The following is an 18,604-nucleotide window of genomic DNA, read 5'->3' on the forward strand; positions in this document are numbered from 1 at the left end:
ACCCACTCATAGATGTTGGGGCAGCTTCAACAGGGGCTTTAAAGAGTGCCTACCCAGCACCGACCCCTCCCCCTCTCCTCCTCTGAATCATATTGGACCCTTCCCTCCCCAGCCCTGGAAGAAAGCAAGAGATCTCTTTAATGCAACACAAACACACAGGTCTGTCAGTTTCACATCAGCAAAGCAAAGGCACAGGCTTATCAGTTCATTGATAGCAAAGCAAAGACACAAAATGGTCAGTTTCACCTTAATGCAAGGCGCAGGCTTGTCAGTTCATTGATAGCAAAGCAAAGACACAGGTAGGTCAGGTTCACCTGAAAACAAAGACACAGGCTTGAAAATTTATCCATAGCAAAGCAAACCTGGTCAATTTCACCTTTAAAAAAGCCTTCCTTAACAAATCCTCCAGGTAGGAAGCTCCTTTTAACTGAGGTATCACTGTATATCTTTCTTTCATTTTAAAGGAAAAGATAACTGGAAAAGCATTTTAGCAATAATTAAAAGACTGATTGATTAAAAATAAAAAATGGGGTCATAAAATGGCACCTGCCCCAAATGTTATAACAAATGATTGATGAGTTGCGATAGATTCACTTTCCCAATATGTCATTGGCCACATCAAAGTCCCACTCTTTTTAAAGACAATAATAGCACTAAAGACATCTACACTTGTGAAAATTGTGAAAAAGTCAGAATTTCTGCAGTCTGAAGCTCAGTTGCTGAACTATCTCTTAGCCTAATGTACCTTGTTGGAAATATAACATGAAGATGGCAAAATCATGTGTGCTGCTTTGAGCTCATTGGAGGAAGGGCAGGAAATAAATGTAGTAAATAAAAATAGACTGACATAAACTAACCATGATAGGTAGATCCAGTTGTCAGAAAACTGGGCTAGGACCCAGATCCAAATACTCATTTTTCAGCCCATTTTCCCCATCTGGGATATAGTACTGACTTCTCTCATGGGTTTTTGAAGAGAAATGAAATAAAGGTGGTACAGGGTGCTATAAATACAATTTCAGAAGTTTGGATAATAATGTGACATTTACACAGGGTTATACTACTAATCATTAGTACATGATAGGAATCAATTGCTGGAAATAAGAAATGGAATGCAACATTTTGAATTAACCCAAATAACAACCTAACAGAAGATCACAGTAGTAGCTGTGACTGAGACCATGAACTACTCACATATATGTTATCTTACTTGTTTACTTTGCAAATAGACAACTGGCTATGAGACAGCATTGGTAGGTCTTGGACTTACTTTCTTATGTTGTTATAATTCTGTGTCTTTTGAAGTACTGTGTAAATTGTATGAACCAGTTGTTAAGACTTGAAGATGTGGACAAGGAGCTTGGACAAATCTGGCCAATCACCTGTATGTTTGAACCTTGTCCATCTTTGTTGATCACACTGAAATAGGTACAGATTATCTGGTTGGGTCCAGGAGGTTATTAATGCATCCCTGAGGATGTGAGTGAGACTGGTTTCTGTTGATGGAGGCAGCGATATAGCCTCTGTTGAAAAACCTAACCTGGATCCAGAAAAAGATAACAACAATAGGCCAGTAGCTAACCTTCCTTGTTAGTAGTTGCTGAAGTGGGTGGTTGTTGGGTAACTCTTAATGAAGCTCCATTTCAATTTGGAATTGGATTTGGAATTGAAACTGCCTTGATCAACCTGTCCTCTGTTGAGAGAAAAACAGGGAGAGTGTGATCTTGTTAATGCCCTTGGACCTCTTATTTATTTGATTTATATCCTGCACTTTCGCCCAGTAAGAGCCCAGGGTGGCCTCAGTATCTTGGTGGTTTTTGATACTGTTGACCATGGTGGTCGGGCTTTCTGAGTTGGGGGGTGGAGGCACTGCCTCCATTGCTGTATGATCCAATAATGTTTACCACCTTGGGTGGGCTTTATGCCCTTAAAGGATGCGTATAAATGCTTTTATAAATGAATAGATATGGATGGATAGATGGATGAAGCTTAGCAACATTCAGCTCATATTCCATGTATGGGGTATGAATCATAGAATAGTAGAGTTGGAAGGGGCCTATAATGCCATCGAGTCCAACTCCCTGCTCAATGTAGGAATCCAAGTTAACAAAAATTAACAAAGAAGCTTGCTTTCTCCTAATGCCAGCTGTACTGCTTAGGTAGCAATAACATTTACAACAGAATTTACCAGCCATCTACTTGTGAGATACCATTGCACTCCTCTGCAAAGTAGAGGCTCCAGATTTTCTGGCACCTTTGGGCAAGAAATCTCTCAGTCAGCTCCCCTCCCTGACAAGGTCAGGTCCTCCTCACCCCTGTCACAACTACCCAATTAATTGCCCTTTGTCTCTGGGTCAAATCTGCACCCCTGTGTAGAAGGAGAGGGCAATGATGTGGAGGCTACTGTTCCTTTTCTTGCTTTCATTACTCTTTATAATAGGAGCAGAGCCAGATTACTCTCAAGTAAACAAGGGATTTTTTTTCTTATTCTTCCTGTTCTACCTCCCCGCTACTCTGGAGGATTGGGGGACCTTTTGGAACAGCATGAGAAGTGGTGCTGGGGGCTGCAGGGGGAAGAGGGAATCAGCAAATATAGTCTCTCCTTTGTCTTCCTTCAACAGGAGCCTCCCTGGGATCTCAGTTCCTCCCATTCATGGAAGGGCAAGTGAGGATCCAACCTCTATAATTCATATCCACATTTTTACATCAATACGTACTTGAAATGGCTCACATGGTTTAAGAAACCGTAATTGATAAAACACACCAAAACAACATCAAAATGACAGTCTTAAAGCAATAGTAAAAGCAGCTCAAGAATGCCTGTTAGAACAGCTCTCTTTTCATCATTCTTCTAAAAATGAAAAAGGAAGGCACCACTTTGGGGAGGCTATTCCACAATCTGGGTGCCCCAACCAAAAAGGTCCTATTTCTTATACACACCCACCAACCTCTAAAAGTCTGTGGACAGAACAGCATCGGAGGGAGAGCAATGTTCTTGAGCAGGTGGAAAGGATTTTAGCAAAAAGTTCTCCTCCTGCCAATTTTGCTCTCTTAATTATATTTCCTCTCTGAGGTTGCCAGGTCAGTGTATTTGCTTTCTAATAACTGTCTGACTGAATATGAATACTCATCCGCTATGTAATTGATCCTTGTAAACTGACAATGTTTTTTGTTAATGTGAATCTGAAGTCTCTGGCAGTATGGATTGCTGTCCAAACTCAAAGTTTCCCAAGAGTGCAAATAAAATTATTACCATTTTGTCCTGTTGCTATTTCAAATAGAGACATGCAAAACTGGAAATGAATACAAAGTAGGTGGCTGTAATGTTTTTTTTTCAAAACTCAGGAAGGCCTGGATGCATGTCCCCATTTTATTTTACTATGAAAATTGTGTGATGGTAGTGGTCGAGATAAATGGCTTGGGGCTCATCTTGAAGCTTAATGCAGTGTTTATGAAATTATTAATTTGGCTTTTCCAAAAGCATCATAAATCTTAGAAAGTGCTCTGCAGTATGTTTATCTTTACTCAATGCCAAGGCACGTTCCTATCCTCCTAAGAACCCATTCTATTTGTATTTGAGTTTGCTACTTCCGGGTTACGCAGAGTTACCTTTTTGTATAGGAAATGAAGGCATGCTCTTTCCACTTCAGAATGAGATGTAAAATATAGTTTCCACAGCCAACAATATTCTGGCCAACAGTTTGCTTACTCAATATATTGCTCTCTTCCTAATTCACTAAACTGGGTTTGTTTCTTGTTCAGAACTGCTGTATCACATTGCTATGTACTGTAAAACAGTAATGCTGCTATGTACTATGCCACACATACAGTAAGGCCCCACTCACATGGCAGGTTACGTTCTGGACCCTGACTGAAAAGCGGAACTCATTGAATAGAATGGCACGCGACACCTGAAAACCGCTGTAAAAGCGGAACAAGCTCCATATGAGTGGAGCTTTAGTCTAATTGCTTCTAACTGAGACAGCCGCATTAGCGAAGCGCTGTAAAGCGGGGCCCTACTGTATTGAATTTCAAAGAGGTGTTGTGCATACAGTAATGTATCTATATATAGATTTGAAATCATCAGGAAATTACTAACACTGTACAAAACTATTTTCATTACTTTGTTAGCACCTCATTTTCTTAGGCAGCCTTCCTGTCAACAATGCATTCCTTGTGACACCATTTGTACAATAACAGAGAAGCGATCTCTAAAGGGAAAACTCTACCTCAAATTTACAATGGTAGAGGAATTTGATTTCTGTGAATTTCAGTGTAAACTGACCTGATCTGCACCTCTTGGAATCATGTGTAGAACACCTTTTGGATTTCACACTGCTCCAGATTTTACGATACAGTTCTTGGCCCAAAAAACATACCAAAATGTGTTAAAAAGAGTATTTTAGGATACAATATGTTGAAATGCACACATTGAGAAAAAACATATTTAAACATTATTTAAAATGTGTATTGAAATATGAATTTTCATGCATAATTTTTGAAGAATTCAGAACGACATGAATAAACACATATGAAATTCCCATGGACTGGAGATGACTTATTTGTCCATTCCTTCAGAATCACGTTCATAGAATCATGGAATCATTGAATCATAGAGTTGGATAAGGCCATTGAGTCCAATCCTCTGCTCAGTGCAGGAATCCAAATGAAAGCATACCCAACAGGTGGCTGTCCAGCTGCCTCTTGATTGCCTCCAGTGTGGGAGAGCCCACCACCTCCCTAGATAATTTAGTTTCATTGTCATACCGCTCTAACGGTTAGGAAGTTTTTCCTGAAGTTCATTTTTTCCTGCAGTAACACAATGAAAAAAAAAACTTTAAGATATAATCATTTATTGAGCTTGTCTTTATAACTTCAAGGACATATTTTTGTAAGTTGCCTTTAGAAAAAGCTGGTTGCAAGTTAGCATGTTATTTTTTAAATTTTATTGTTTATTGCATTTATATACCGCCCCGTAGCCGAAGCTCTCTGGGTGGTTTACAACAATTAAAAACATTAAAAACAAATATACAAATTTTTAAAATACATTGTTAAAAAGCAATTTAAAAACACATGCTAAAATGCCTGGGAGAAGAGGAAAGTTTTGACCCAGCACCGAAAAGATAACAGTGTTGGCACCAGGCGCACCTTGTGAAAAAAATCATTCCATAATTTTATGAAATGACAAAATATGTAAGGTTTCATTTAAAAAATTAGCTCGTTATAACAGGTTGCCCTTTCTCAGATTAAGAGTTACGCAACCAGGGAATATTGAAAAAGATTCCAACTATGACTTTCTAAAGGTGTATCTACATGTTATGGGAGACATAAGGATGGAGCTCAAAATGATGAACTAGTGCTGAGTTTTCCCTCTCCGTAATGAGGTAAAGATGTGTGAATGTTAGCAAGAAGATAATCTGAGCCAAAAGTGAAATGGTATGAAATGTGGCAGGAGTGTTGGTCTGGACAAATCCAACAACTCAAATATCAGAAACTAGACAAAACAAATGACCAAGGCAGCACTTTCTGTCTTGGAATACAAATTATAGCACATCTTTCGTCAGTCCTAGATCCTCCATGGCGCAGAGTGGTAAGCGGCGGTAACGCAGCCGAAAGCTCTGCTCACGGCCAGAGTTTGATTCCAATGGAAGGAGGAAGTCGAATCTCCGGTAAAAGGGGTCGAGGTCCACTCAGCCTTCCATCCATCCATGGTCGGTAAAATGAGTACCCGGCATATGCTGGCCGGGAAAGGAACTGGCAATCCCACCCCATATATACGGTCTGCCTAGTAATGTCACAAGACGTCACCCTAAGAGTCGGAAACGACTCGCACTATAAGTGCGGGGACACCTTTACCTTTACCTTAGTCAACCCTTAGTCTTAAGTGACAGTTTTCACAAAGTAATCAAGAATTCAAAAACTCCAGCAAAACCGAAGGCAAATTCAAGGTATTGTCAGTTAAAAAAATATGTTGGCTCCTGGACAAGCTGATATGTAGACCAAACGAAATGGTGCCCCAAAATTACTACTATACAAGTGGTAATGAACCATATGAAATATGTTTGTGGAATCATTCCAGTTTTGAGCTTCACATGATAAAATCTTGCCAAATGGTCTGTTATTGTAAAAATAGTAAAGTATGAGGGTTTCCTTCCCCACCTAATAGCCCAGAGTTCTTATGATTATCTACTGGCTCTTATGATATAGTGTAGTTACATTTTTATATGTTTTCCCCAAAACCACAAGTTTGAAACATTTGTTTTAAATGCAAGTTGAAATGAATACAATAGAAGACACAGTATTATTATTTTTGCTTTTAAAAGGTGGGTATCCATTTCAAATACAGTGGGAGACCAGGTTTTCATCCCTCAGGAAACATAAAAATTTGAATAGCCTAATGACTGCACCCACATGAGGGATATTATTAGGAATGTAACAACTGATTTCTGTATAAAATCATGCTTTTAAATAATTTTAAGTGTAATCACTGCATTTTCCCTTTTAAAATATTTTATTAGTGTAATAGCTAGAGATATGTGAACCTCAGCCCTCTGAGAAACTTGACCATGATTTACCCACTGGTTACTGATACATTTCTTCAGAAATTTAAATGGCTTTAGTGAATTCTGCCATATTTCTTCAGATATTATGGAGATTATTAACTTGACTCTGCCTCTGAAAACACGTGGGAAACTTACCCAAACACTTATAAGCAGAAGTAATAAACCTAGACATAATGGGCCTCTTTACCAGATCTGAGGCACCAGCCAGGTTGGTACAAGACAAGGTGGTCAGGGCTGGCTGAAGACATTTTGCCACCTGTGGAAAATATGGTATCATTCCCCTTTCCATGTGCAGAAGCTGACTGGATTTTACTTCAGTGTTAGTGACTGGATAGGGTCCTTCGCCACTTCTGAGGCAACAGGCTAGTTTAGAGAACACATGACAGGGCATGTGGCATAAGCAGGTGACATTCAACAGGGGGGGGGCTCTTCAGCATTCTCTGCTTGACAGGGCCAGCTCCAGGTCAGTCAGGCTCTTGACCCGCCCTTTCCTCTTCAAACTACAGTCCTCATTCTTGGCTCCACTCCTTTCAAATAAGACACATTTTGATCAATATGGCAACCCCTATCATCAAAGAAAAATTCAAACTTTAGTACTTCACTAGTTGCCTTTATAATTTTTTTGTCAACAGTATAACTTAGAGGTAACTTAATCCTGTACATATTTACCTGGGAGTAAGTCCCATTGAAGCTTACTTCTGAGTAGACACATATACACAATTGAACTGTAGAAGTAGAACTTAGGAAACAACTTAGGTAAACAGAAAATGCACATATCAAAAGTAATCTAGCAGAATAAACATTATCCCTTCTTCTCCAATTAGAAGTGTAGGGTAGAGACATACTTGCTGTTCTGCTGGTTCCAGTGTTTCTCCACTAGGCGCACATAACATTCATCAACCCCCACCCCCTTTTATTGTAAAACCTGGTGGGATCTGTCATGAACCACCAGGACTCAATTCCCAAACCCAGCACAATTGACCCTGGCAAAGCACAAACCCATGCTTCCCTTACCAGGGCTGAGTAAACCAACAGCCCTGTAAGGCAAGTAGACTGTCACCACCCCTTAAACTGGTCACACCCTCTGGGCCAAGGGGAAACCCAAAGAACCAGAAATAGATCTGCCAAGAATTGCAACAGACAAGAGCCAAAGGTGCACTCCTTGTCTTGGAGCCTTAGGCAAAATATCCAATTATACAGTAGTCCATGGTCAATTAGTTAAGGTACTGGATTCAGGGACACACAACTCCTGCAATGAGCGCACACTGGTAAATAAGAAGTAACTTTATTAAATAAAATATAAGTGCACAAATGTAGCAGCAAATCAATTCCTGAAAACCCACACCTCTGAGTACCAAATAAAACACAAGAGAGTTACAGTCACAGACAAAAATAACAAAACTGTTTAAGCCTATTCTATACTTACAAAGAGGTAAAGAGCAAAATAACTTAATAGTTTCACATCTCCCCAGAGATGTATAGCCTGGATAGCAGACAGTAAGATGGAACCTCAACATCAGGTAACACCATCACACTGAAGAACAAAGGCTAAGGTTTGAATCCTATACTTACAGGGAAACCCCCAGCAACAGCCAGGAATTAATTAGCCAACCAGGTCTTGCAGATGATGAAACCTTTCTGGAGTTTTCACGCCTAATAGTCACATACTCCCCAAATCTTCCCAGGCCTATGGCCTTGATGTACCAATCTCCACTGATAAGCAGGTGTTCTTGCTTGGGCCTAATTAACTAGCTTCAGCTATGGAAACTGCAAAGTCATAGCCTTCATAGAGGCCCCATTTCAGGCAAGATGTTTTCCCCACAATTCTTTGCCTCTGAGCCATTTTAGAAATCAGGCGTTCTTGACAGGATCAGCTCAAGTGTTGTTTTTTAAAAAATACACCTGCAAGAGATTTCACAACTGATCAGCAGATCAGCCTATTCCTCCTCCAGGTGTGGCCAGTGGAAATGCTTTGCTGTAGGTGACTAGTCTACTCACAGCCTGAGTAGTCTTACTTTTTGTACAGCATATTGTTATGCTATGGAATTCACTCCCACAAGAAGCAGTGATGAGCACTGTGATGTTCTTGCTTGTAGGGTAAATATGGCAAGTGCTGTTTATATAGAAGACATATGGTAAGTGGAGTGAAAGAGGAGGGGGGAGTACATGAGCAGTAGAATGCTGGATGATTGGCTGAGCGTTTGAATGGCTGGGAGTATAAATGGAAGAATGACAGTTGAATCTGGGTGGATGTTGGGAGTGTGGAGAAAGGTGTTTGAGGGTGGAGGTCAGGAGTGTGGAGAAAGAGGGAGTTGGAGTTCTGATTAATAATAAGTCAAGTACAAAACAGGAATAGATGAAACCATACGCTTGTGAAACATTCTAAAACTAATCTTGTTATTTCTGATATTTAATAAATACTTATTTGGTTTACTAAAGGCCTGATCCTTGGCTGGGAGATATACATACCAGAAGGGAGGGCAAGGTAATTACCAAGGCTGAACAGAAACAGTATCTAATGGTGGCAGCGGTGAAGGGAGGAATAATAACAATTCAAGTATCCAGAGCAACCCAGAGTTGTATGCGTTATCTATAAAGATACAAGGGGGTTGGGAACAGCATAAGCACGCAGTCACAAAAGTAACCAGCTAGAGAGAGACTCAGGCAAAGTCTCTGGGAGTATTGGTTATAGGACGTGACTGGTGGTGCTGCCTAGCAGGGGGATCTAGTGAGATCTGTGCTAGAGCGGAGTGAGAAACCATATAAAGGAAGGTCCAGACTGGTGGTATCCTGGTGGTGCCTAGTGAAAGGCAGTAGGCACAAGCAGGGGGGAACCTGACAGGGAGAACCAGGGAAGGACGTCACAAGCACCAACTTGGATGGCTTTAAAAGAGAATTAGACAGAGAGGAGGATGAAGCTATGAATGGCACCTAGACACAATTGCTATGTTCTACCTCCCTTGTCAGAGACAGTATGCTGCTGAGGTAGAGATATATTTATAGTTCTGCTTGTTCCAGTGCATCTCCGCCTGTCTTTTCTGAAAATGAGGGCATCCAATGCTAGTCAAACCCTGCCCCTTTTTACTGTAAAACCTGGTGGGTGCAGAGTATGTTTTTTTTAAAAATTCTCTTCAAAGAGATTTTGCAACTGATTGCAACCTGTTGCCCTTCCAGGTGTAGCCAATGGAAATGCTTTGTTGTAGGTGACTAGTATGCTCACAGCCTGAATATCAGTTGCTGGGAATCATAAGTTGTGAGAGTGCTGTTGCACTCAGGTACTGCTTGTGGGTTTCCCTTTAGGGCATCTGGTTAGCCATTGTGAGAACAGGATGCTGGACTAGATGGGCTGCTGGACTAGACGGGCCGCTGGCCTGATCCAGCAGGCTCTTCTTATGTTCTTGTATGTATTGCAACAAAGAATAAAAGTTACTTATGGGGCCTTACAGATCAGAAGTTGTTGGACTACAATTTCCATCATCCGCAATAATTGGTTATGCTGTATGAAACTGATGGGAGCTGGTCCAACATCTGGAGGGCACCATGTTGACTATCCCTGTTGTAGACTACCCAGTTAGATGAAAACCCACCTACATTGTTTCAAACATGCCCAGAAAAATATGTCTCTTAAATTCTATGTCTGACAGTGCGTTCCTTTCAGAGGTAGAAATCTGCAATCCTATGCACTTACCCATTTAACTCAATGAGGCTTAATTCTGAGTAGACATATATAGGACTGGACTCCACTAAAATACATTTCAGCATTTCAAGGGCTGCACTTTATTAATGTTGTACCAACTATGACTACTAACTGCTGCTGATATATTGTCTCAGCTTAAGCTACCTCACAGAGTTGTTGCAAAGATAAAAGGTGGAGGGAAGGGCAATTTAGATGGCATTCACGAACCAAAAGTAAATCGGGGGGGGACACAAGTAATAAGATGTCTTGACATACAGAATGTTAAGCGGTGAAACATTCCCCATCATTTTATTTCCAGACAAGAACAGGCTTACCCTGTTTAATTTCTGCCTGCCACAGAGTTGTTAAAGGCGCAAGAGCTCTGCCGTCTTGCAGTGCTAACCCTAAACTATGCAAAGAACTTAAGCTAAAAGAAAAATAACCACAGAATTTGGGCAATTTGATTTTTTTTTAAAAAAAAGAACATCTGTATCTGTAGAAAATATGACATACTCAGGCAAAAAGAAATGAGACACTAGACATAAAAACATGCACAAAGCCTTTGCAAACAGCAACAAAAATACTCTGAGCATTAGCATTTTTACATTTAAATGTTTTTACTCATCATTGTTTTTGCTGATTTACCACCTTAGGCTGGTCCCTAACTCTCAGCCTAACCTACCTTACATAACTCTTGGGAAGATACAGAAGGCAGAATTCAAATGGCTGTAAAAGGAGACTAACAGAGCAATCCAACTTGCCAGAAGCTGGCAGGAATGAAACCGGCAGAGGCGGAGCCAGCCGAAGTGGCTGCCACAATCAGCTGCTGCTCAGAGGCCCCTGGGGGGGAGGATGCTGGCCGCACTGGCAGGGTGTGGCAGAAGGAAACAAAATACATGTTTCCTTCTTCCACCCCTTTCCCCAGCATACCAGCTGCCATGATGGAGGAAACGGGACCTGCATATCGTAAGTTCCCTCCTTGGCTCCTCCTCTGACATGCCCCTTGAACGCACCTTTTGCAGGCTTTCCCCAGCTTCTGTCAGATCCCCTTACACTGGGCTGAACTTTCCTGGCGGACCTCTGGCTGAGCCGGGATGAGAGACATATGCCAGTGTAGACCAATATAGCCAGAGGTCCGCCATTTCCAACTCGCCTTAGCCTGGTGTAAATGTGAGTTGGATTATGTCCTAAAGCTTTGAAGCCGTGTGCTCTCAGCTGTGTGCTCTGAAGGGCTCCATAGCAGCTTGATTGGAAGGGGTGTGGCCTGATAGCTATTGGCTTAAGGGCGTGGCCTGAGAACTGCTGAGGGCAACAAGCAGCAAGTGTGTGTGCTGGGACTTTAATTCTGTTTCCTGACTCCTAACAGAGCAGAGGAAGTTGTCTCAGTTGGCCTATAGGTGAGGAGATATAAGCAAGCCAGCTTTCAGAGAGAGCGCAAACAGGCAGAGCAAACAGGAGTTAGACAAAGGAGTTCCACAGGGGAGGTCAAGGGGGAAGTCCCTAAAAAAAAAAATAAGAAAAAAAATACTATTTCCCCTTGTACAGTGCAGCACATACCATTGGGACTCTCAAGTTTACCGTGAAGTAGGACAGGACAAAGCACAGGCCACTCAAAAACAAGTAGTTAGAAAGAAAGAAATGGTAGAAGAGAGAATGAGTGGGAAGGGTGCTCCAGTGGTTGTGACCTGCAAGGTGTGTGCCATGTTTGTTTTCTTACTTGAGAACAACATGGCGTACACTTGCAACAAGTGCAAGCTTGTAACATTGTTGGAAGAAAAAGTGAGAGGCCTGGAACGGGGGGTGGCCACACTGAGGACTGTAAGAGAAGATGAGGAGTTCTTAGAACGCTGGAACAACAGCAGCAAAGAGAAGTGGAGGTGGAAGAGCAACAGCATGAAGTAGCAGAAGAGGAGAGGAGCAACAAAGTGGAGGAAACTCCGTGGGAAAGGGTGACAGTTAGGAGCAGAAGAGCTAGAAGACACCCTTTACCAGTGGAACTATGGAACCGTTTTCAACCACTCGAGGAGGAGACTGGAGGACAGCCTGTGGTGGAAGAATTACAGGTGACCCCTGTGATGCGTCCTTCCCTGGCTCTCCCTGTCAGGTTCCTACCTGCGCGTGGCTACTGCCTGTCACTAGGCACCACCAGGGACTCCACCAGTCCAGACCGCTCTCTCTTATGGTTTCTCTCCCCGCTCTAGCACAGATCTCAACAGATCCCCCTGCTAGGCAACCACCAGTAACGTCCCAATACTAGTATTCCCAGAGACTCTAAATACTGGTATTGTTATTCTCTTCACCGCTACCACCATTTGTTACAGTTCCCCTTCAGCCTTGGTCATTACCTTACCCTCCCTTCTGGTCTGTGAAACCCCAGCCAAGGATCAGGCCTTTGGTAAACCAAATTAAGTATTTATTACAGATAACAAAGCTAACAAGATTAACAAGATTTCTTCTTAAGGCACATAAGCATATGGTTTTACTCAATACTAATCCGAACTCCACCTCCCTCCTGGCAAACAACTCTCTAAACCCCACCAAGCAACCCACTCAGTTCTCTTCTCCCCCCCGATTCCACTCTCACTCTTCCTTTTATACATTCAGCCATTTTAAACACTCAGCCAATCATCTCGCATTCTACTGCCCATTCACTCCCCCTCCTCTTTCACTCCACTTACCATGTATCTTCTAAAACAACAACACTTACCATATATACATTAATATAGGAACATCACAACCCCGTGCAACAATGAGCAAGAGGCTGAAGCTCAATCAAGCAGGGACAATGAAACCACGTCCCACAACAAGAAGGGAAGAGTACTAGTAGTGGGAGACTCCCTACTGCTTGGGATCGAAACCCAAGTATGCCGAGAAGATCCGTGGATTCGCCAGGTATGCTGTCTACCAGGAGGATGGATTAGAGATGTGACGGAAGGATTGCCATCACTCATCAAGCCCACTGACAGGTATCCCTTTCTCCTCATCCATGTAGGAACAAATGATACTGCCAAACGGAGCTATGAAGAAATCACATCAGACTATGGAACTCTGGGAAGGAAACTCAAGGACTTTGGGGCCCAGATAGTTTTTTCATCCATCCTTCCAGTACTTAAGAGTAGAAAGGGAAAGGGAAATACTCTGTGTGAATGAATGGCTACGAAGGTGGTGTCGATGTGAGAGATTTGGACTCTGGGACCATGGGCTATACTTCCTGGAAGATGGACTGCTGGCAAGTGATGGGTTGCATCTCACAAGGACTGGGAAGAATGTGTTTGGCCACAGCATGGAGAAGTTCATCAGGAGGGCTTTAAACTGAATCCTAAGGGGGAGGGAGACGTAAACTTGGTGGTAACGACTGATGAAGGCTTATGCACAGTAGCAGGACTAAAGAGATCAGCTCTAATAGGGCCCAGTAACAGCCCTCAGAAAAAAAGTAGTAAGGAAGCCAAGCCATAAATCACATGGTCTTCGATGTCCGTATACTAATGCTCAGAGCATGGGAAACAAGGAGGAAAACTTGAACTCTTAATACAGGAGGGCAATTATGACTTGATTGGTATAACTGAAACTTGGAGGGATGACTCCCATGACTGGAATACAGCAATTGAAGGATATAACTTGTTCAAAAAGAATAGAAGGAATAAAAAGGGAGGTGGAGTCGTGCTATATGTTAAAAATATATAACCCTGCACAGAAATACAGGAAGATAAGTTTGGTAGCTCCACAGAGAGTATCTGCATTAAAATTAATGGGGCAAGTAAGAAAAGGAATGTGGTGCTTGGAGTCTACTACCAACCACCCAATCAAGGAGAAGACGAGAATGTAACTTTTGAAAAGCAAATTGCCAATGTTTCGAGGAGTCATGATGCAGTAGTAATGGGGGGCTTCAATTATCCTGATATCTTTTGGGAGACAAATGCTGCCAAACACTGCACCTCCAAGAAATTTCTGACTTGTGTTGGAGATAACTTCCTCCTACAGAAAGTGGAGGAAGCAACCATAGGATCAGCTATCCTGGACTTGATTCTAACCCATAGAGATGATTTGGTGGATGAAGTGGCAGTTATGGGAACTCTGGGGGAAAGTGACCACACCATACTAGAATTCTTGATTTTAACAGAAGCAAAAGCTGAGAGTAACCATACACACACCCTGGACTTCAGGAAAGCTGATTTCAATAAACTCAGAACAATTGTAAGTATGGTTCCATGGCAAGCGACCCTAATGAGAAAAGGAGTCCAAGATGGGTGGGAGTTTCTAAAAAAGGAAATTATAAAAGCGCAATGGCAAGCAATTCCAACAAGGAGAAAAGGGGGGAAACAGCAGAAGAAGCCAATGTGGCTTCACAAAAAGCTTAGAGATGGCCTGAAAATAAAAAAGACACATACAGGAAGTGGAAAGAAGGCCAGGCCACAAAGGAAGAGTACAGGCAGGTATCATGGAATTGCCGGGATGGTGTCAGGAAGGCTAAAGCTGAGAATGAGCTGAGGTTAGCGAGGGATGCTAAAAGCAACAAAAAAGCTTTCTTCAGGTACATCCATAGTAAAAGACAGAGAAAAGAAATGGTGGCACAGCTACTCAATGAGGAAGGAAAAATGATAACAGATGACCAAGAAAAGGCAGAAGTGCTCAATTCCTACTTTGGCTCAGTCTTCTCCCATAAAAGGGTCTATGAACCTCCCGGGGAACATGAAGTAGAAGGGGCAGGATTGGAGCTTGAGCTTGACAGACAAATGGTCAAGGAATATCTAATCACTTTGAATGAGTTCAAATTGGCAGGGTCCGATAAACTGCATCCTAGAGCATTGAAGGAACTGGCTGAAGAACTCTCAGAACCACTCTCTATTATCTTTGCAAAATCGTGGAGGACTGGTGAAGTGCCGGATGACTGGAGGAGAGCTAATGTTGTCCCTGTCTTCAAAAAGGGCAAAAAGGAGGAACTGGGGAACTACAGACCAGTCAGCCTAACATCAATCCCTGGAAAAACTCTGGAGCAGATTATAAAGCAGTCCATCTGTAAGCACCTTGAAAGCAATGCAGTGATTACTAGGAGCCAACATGGATTTATGAAGAACAAATCCTGCCAAACTAATCTTATCTGATTTTTTGATCGGGTAATCTCCCTTGTAGACTGTGGGAATGCTGTGGACATAATATATCTCGACTTCAGCAAAGCTTTTGACAAAGTGCCCCATGATATTCTGATTAGCAAGCTTGCTAAATGTGGGCTGGATGGAACAACTATCAGGTGGATCCACAGCTGGCTCCAGAATTGTACTCAAAGAGTGCTTTTCAATGGTTCCTTCTCAAACTGGGTGAAAGTAACGAGTGGGGTACCACAGGGCTTGGTCCTGGGCGCCGTGCTCTTCAACATTTTTATTAATGACTTGGATGAGGAGGTACAGAGCATGCTTATCAAATTTGCAGGTGATACAAAATTGGGGGGCATAGCTAATACTGTGGAAGACAGAAAGAAAATTCAAAGGGACCTTGATAGGCTGGAGCTTTGGGCTGAAAACAACAGAATGAAATTCAACAGGGATAAATGCAAAGTTCTACACTTAGGAAAAAGAAACCAAATGCACAGTTATAAGATGGGGGATACTTGGCTCAGTCATACAACGTGTGAGAAGGATCTTGGAATTGTCGTTGATCACAAGCTGAATATGAGCCAACAGCACAATGTGGCTGCAAAAAAGGCAAACTCTATATTAGGCTGCATTAACAGAAGTATAGTTTCCAAATCGCGTGAAGTATTAGTTCCCCTCTATTCAGCACTGGTTAGGCCTCATCTTGAATACTGTGTCCAGTTCTTGTCTCCGCACTTGAAGAAGGATGCAGACAAACTGGAACAGGTTCAGAGGAGGGCAACAAGGATGATCAGGGGACTAGAAACCAAGCCCTATGAGGAGAGACTGAAAGAACTGGGCATGTTTAGCCTGGAGAAGAGAAGACTGAGGGGAGATATGATAGCACTCTTCAAGTACATGAAAGGTTGCCACACAGAGGAGGGCTGGGATCTCTTCTCAATAATCCTAGAGTGCAGGACATGGAATAATGGGCTTGAGTTGCAGGAAGCCAGATTTCGGCTGGACATCAGGAAAAACTTCCTAAGAGCCATACAACAATGGAACCAATTACCTAGGGAGGTAGTGGGCTCTCCGACACTGGAGGCCTTCAAGAGGCAGCTGGACAGCCATCTGTCGGGAATGCTTTGATTTGGATTCGTGCATTGAGCAGGGGGTTGGACTTGATGGCCTTATAGACCCCTTCCAACTCTACTATTCTATGATTCTAAAGCTGCAATCCACTACACACTTACCTGGAAGTAAGTCTCTTTGAACTCAGTAGAGCTTTGTTCTGAGTAGACATGTATTGGATTGCAGATCAATCCTTGTATTATAGGCATCAAATTTTACTTGCCTTAACCAGAGTGATGCATCTTTGTACTATAAAGGACCATATTTTCTCTCCCCCACCAAATTAGTACGGCTTCAAAGCTTCAGTCAGCCCTTATCTAGCCTAATTAGTGCAATCCTATACCCAAGTTGATTTACCTAGGACTAAGTGCCATTAAACATAAAGGGACTTACTTCTGAGTAGACTCGTATATATTGTAATGTGAGTTAATCATACAATGATTTTTAACAAGTGCCTGGACAAGCGCCTGTTTGCAACTCTTCGCATTTGCCACGAGGTGGGGGTATTTTTTAACATCCACCCACATACTGTGTACTAGTATTTGCACAAAATAACTTCCAGGGAGTATCGGCTTCAGATGAAGATGCATCCTGGTTGTTACAAAGACAAGAAGGGCAGGAAAGAAAACTGGAAGTAGCACCTCTTTAGGGCCCGGGCGGCTTGGTGCTGCAACTTTTGCCTGCCTGTGTGGTGTGTGCCTGGCTGCTTGCCCCTCGCTTGGCCCGCTCTGCTCCTCATCCCTCCCATTAATCTTTGCTTTTAATTCTCCAAAGCCAGTTCTGCCAAAGGGCCCCTTCCTTGTAGGCAGAATGTGGCCACAGGGAAAGGAGGAGGAGGGAGTGGGCTCGTTCTTCCTGGCAATTCCTGTAGGCACCTGGAGCTTTTGGCTCTGCTCTTTGCTATCTCAGCAGCCCTGCTGCTTCTGGGTAGCTAGTGAGCAGCAGCAGTAGTGTCACATATGAAGCGTTGTGGGCCCTCTACAGTCCTGGGCCCTCGGCCAGTGCCCCACCTGACCATGCACTGGCACTGGCCTTGCTGCTTGAGGTTGCTGCTTCACTTTGCCTAATGATAGAGCTAGCCCTGGAAGTAGTTCGTAAGTAACCATGCCATTTAGGGTTTTAAAGGCAATTACCATCACTTTGAATTGTGCCTAACACTTTGGTGGTGTGCCTATATGTTTCCATTCTAGTCCATTTTAATGATTGAATCTATGACAGGAGAACTATGTCCATATTTGAAATATGGACATTTTTACATGTCAGATTCCAAGAAGCTGTTACAAATTGGAAACCAAAGTAGCTATGCTTTCTGTGCCACAAAAACATCAAATGTGGACCCAGAAGGAGATGAGAGTAAAAAAGGTGTACATGTGGTTCAGAACTGTGGTCCAACAAAATGTGTCTGCCCCTCCCCCTGCTATTTAGGTATTCTTCTTGCTAAAAGAATGGAAATTCATAATGAATGTGAACAATATTTAAATAGCTCTGCTCAGGGATGGGTCCAATGTAATCGCATTAGAAAGCATAACATTTGTCAATTTTTAAATGTAGATTTGTTATTATAGGATAAAGTGGTGGAACCACAGGCCCCGGGGCCAAATGTGGCCCTCCAGGCCTCTTTATCTATCCCTCAGAACTCTCCCCCAAGCCACACCTTTTCTCCCCAAGCCACACACCTTGGCCCTGCTTCATATCCCAAAGTGTGTTTTTGCCTGGCTAGAACGTGTCCTTGAAATCTGAGAATGCCTCTTGCTTTTGTGTGTGTGCATGTGTGTAGAAACTAGTCTTTTGTACAAAGGAAAACTTTACATTTATTGCTGTTCACACTTTTGCCTCTGGCTGCTGCGCCCACCACTGGCATGTGGCCTAGGAAGACTGCTCAGAAGGGAAGGTGGACCTTGTTCTGAATAAGATTCCCCACTTCTGTTCTAGGATAGCATTATTGTAGAATATTAATTGTATATGATGGCTGTACATTGAAGTTGTAGATTAAAACACTGGAATAAAAAGAAAACACTAAAATATTCCAGGGTATGACGCTTTGCTTGGATATTACGAGATCGCACATAGCCCTAGAACTTTATTGTTCGCTGCCTAGAGTGGCCATCGGCCAGATAGGCGGCTTATAAATTAAAGTTTATTATTATTATTATTATTATTATTAT

General features: G+C 42.4%; 1 protein-coding gene and 1 long non-coding RNA gene across 6 annotated transcripts in view; one reads left to right on the forward strand and one right to left on the reverse strand.

The window, feature by feature from the left end:
• Window positions 1–18,604, forward strand: part of ESR1 (estrogen receptor 1) — a 383,776-nt gene that overhangs the window by 69,451 nt on the left and 295,721 nt on the right. The window lies entirely within an intron of this gene.
• LOC133384417 (uncharacterized) lies at window positions 4,548–8,219 on the reverse strand. The gene is made up of 3 exons (XR_009762553.1): window positions 8,136–8,219; window positions 6,699–7,128; window positions 4,548–4,809 (listed from the first exon to the last, which is right to left on the reverse strand). It is a non-coding gene; the product is annotated as an uncharacterized LOC133384417 (long non-coding RNA).

The sequence above is a fragment of the Rhineura floridana genome, chromosome 4 (genome assembly GCF_030035675.1).
Source record: "Rhineura floridana isolate rRhiFlo1 chromosome 4, rRhiFlo1.hap2, whole genome shotgun sequence".
Taxonomy (NCBI): domain Eukaryota; kingdom Metazoa; phylum Chordata; class Lepidosauria; order Squamata; family Rhineuridae; genus Rhineura; species Rhineura floridana.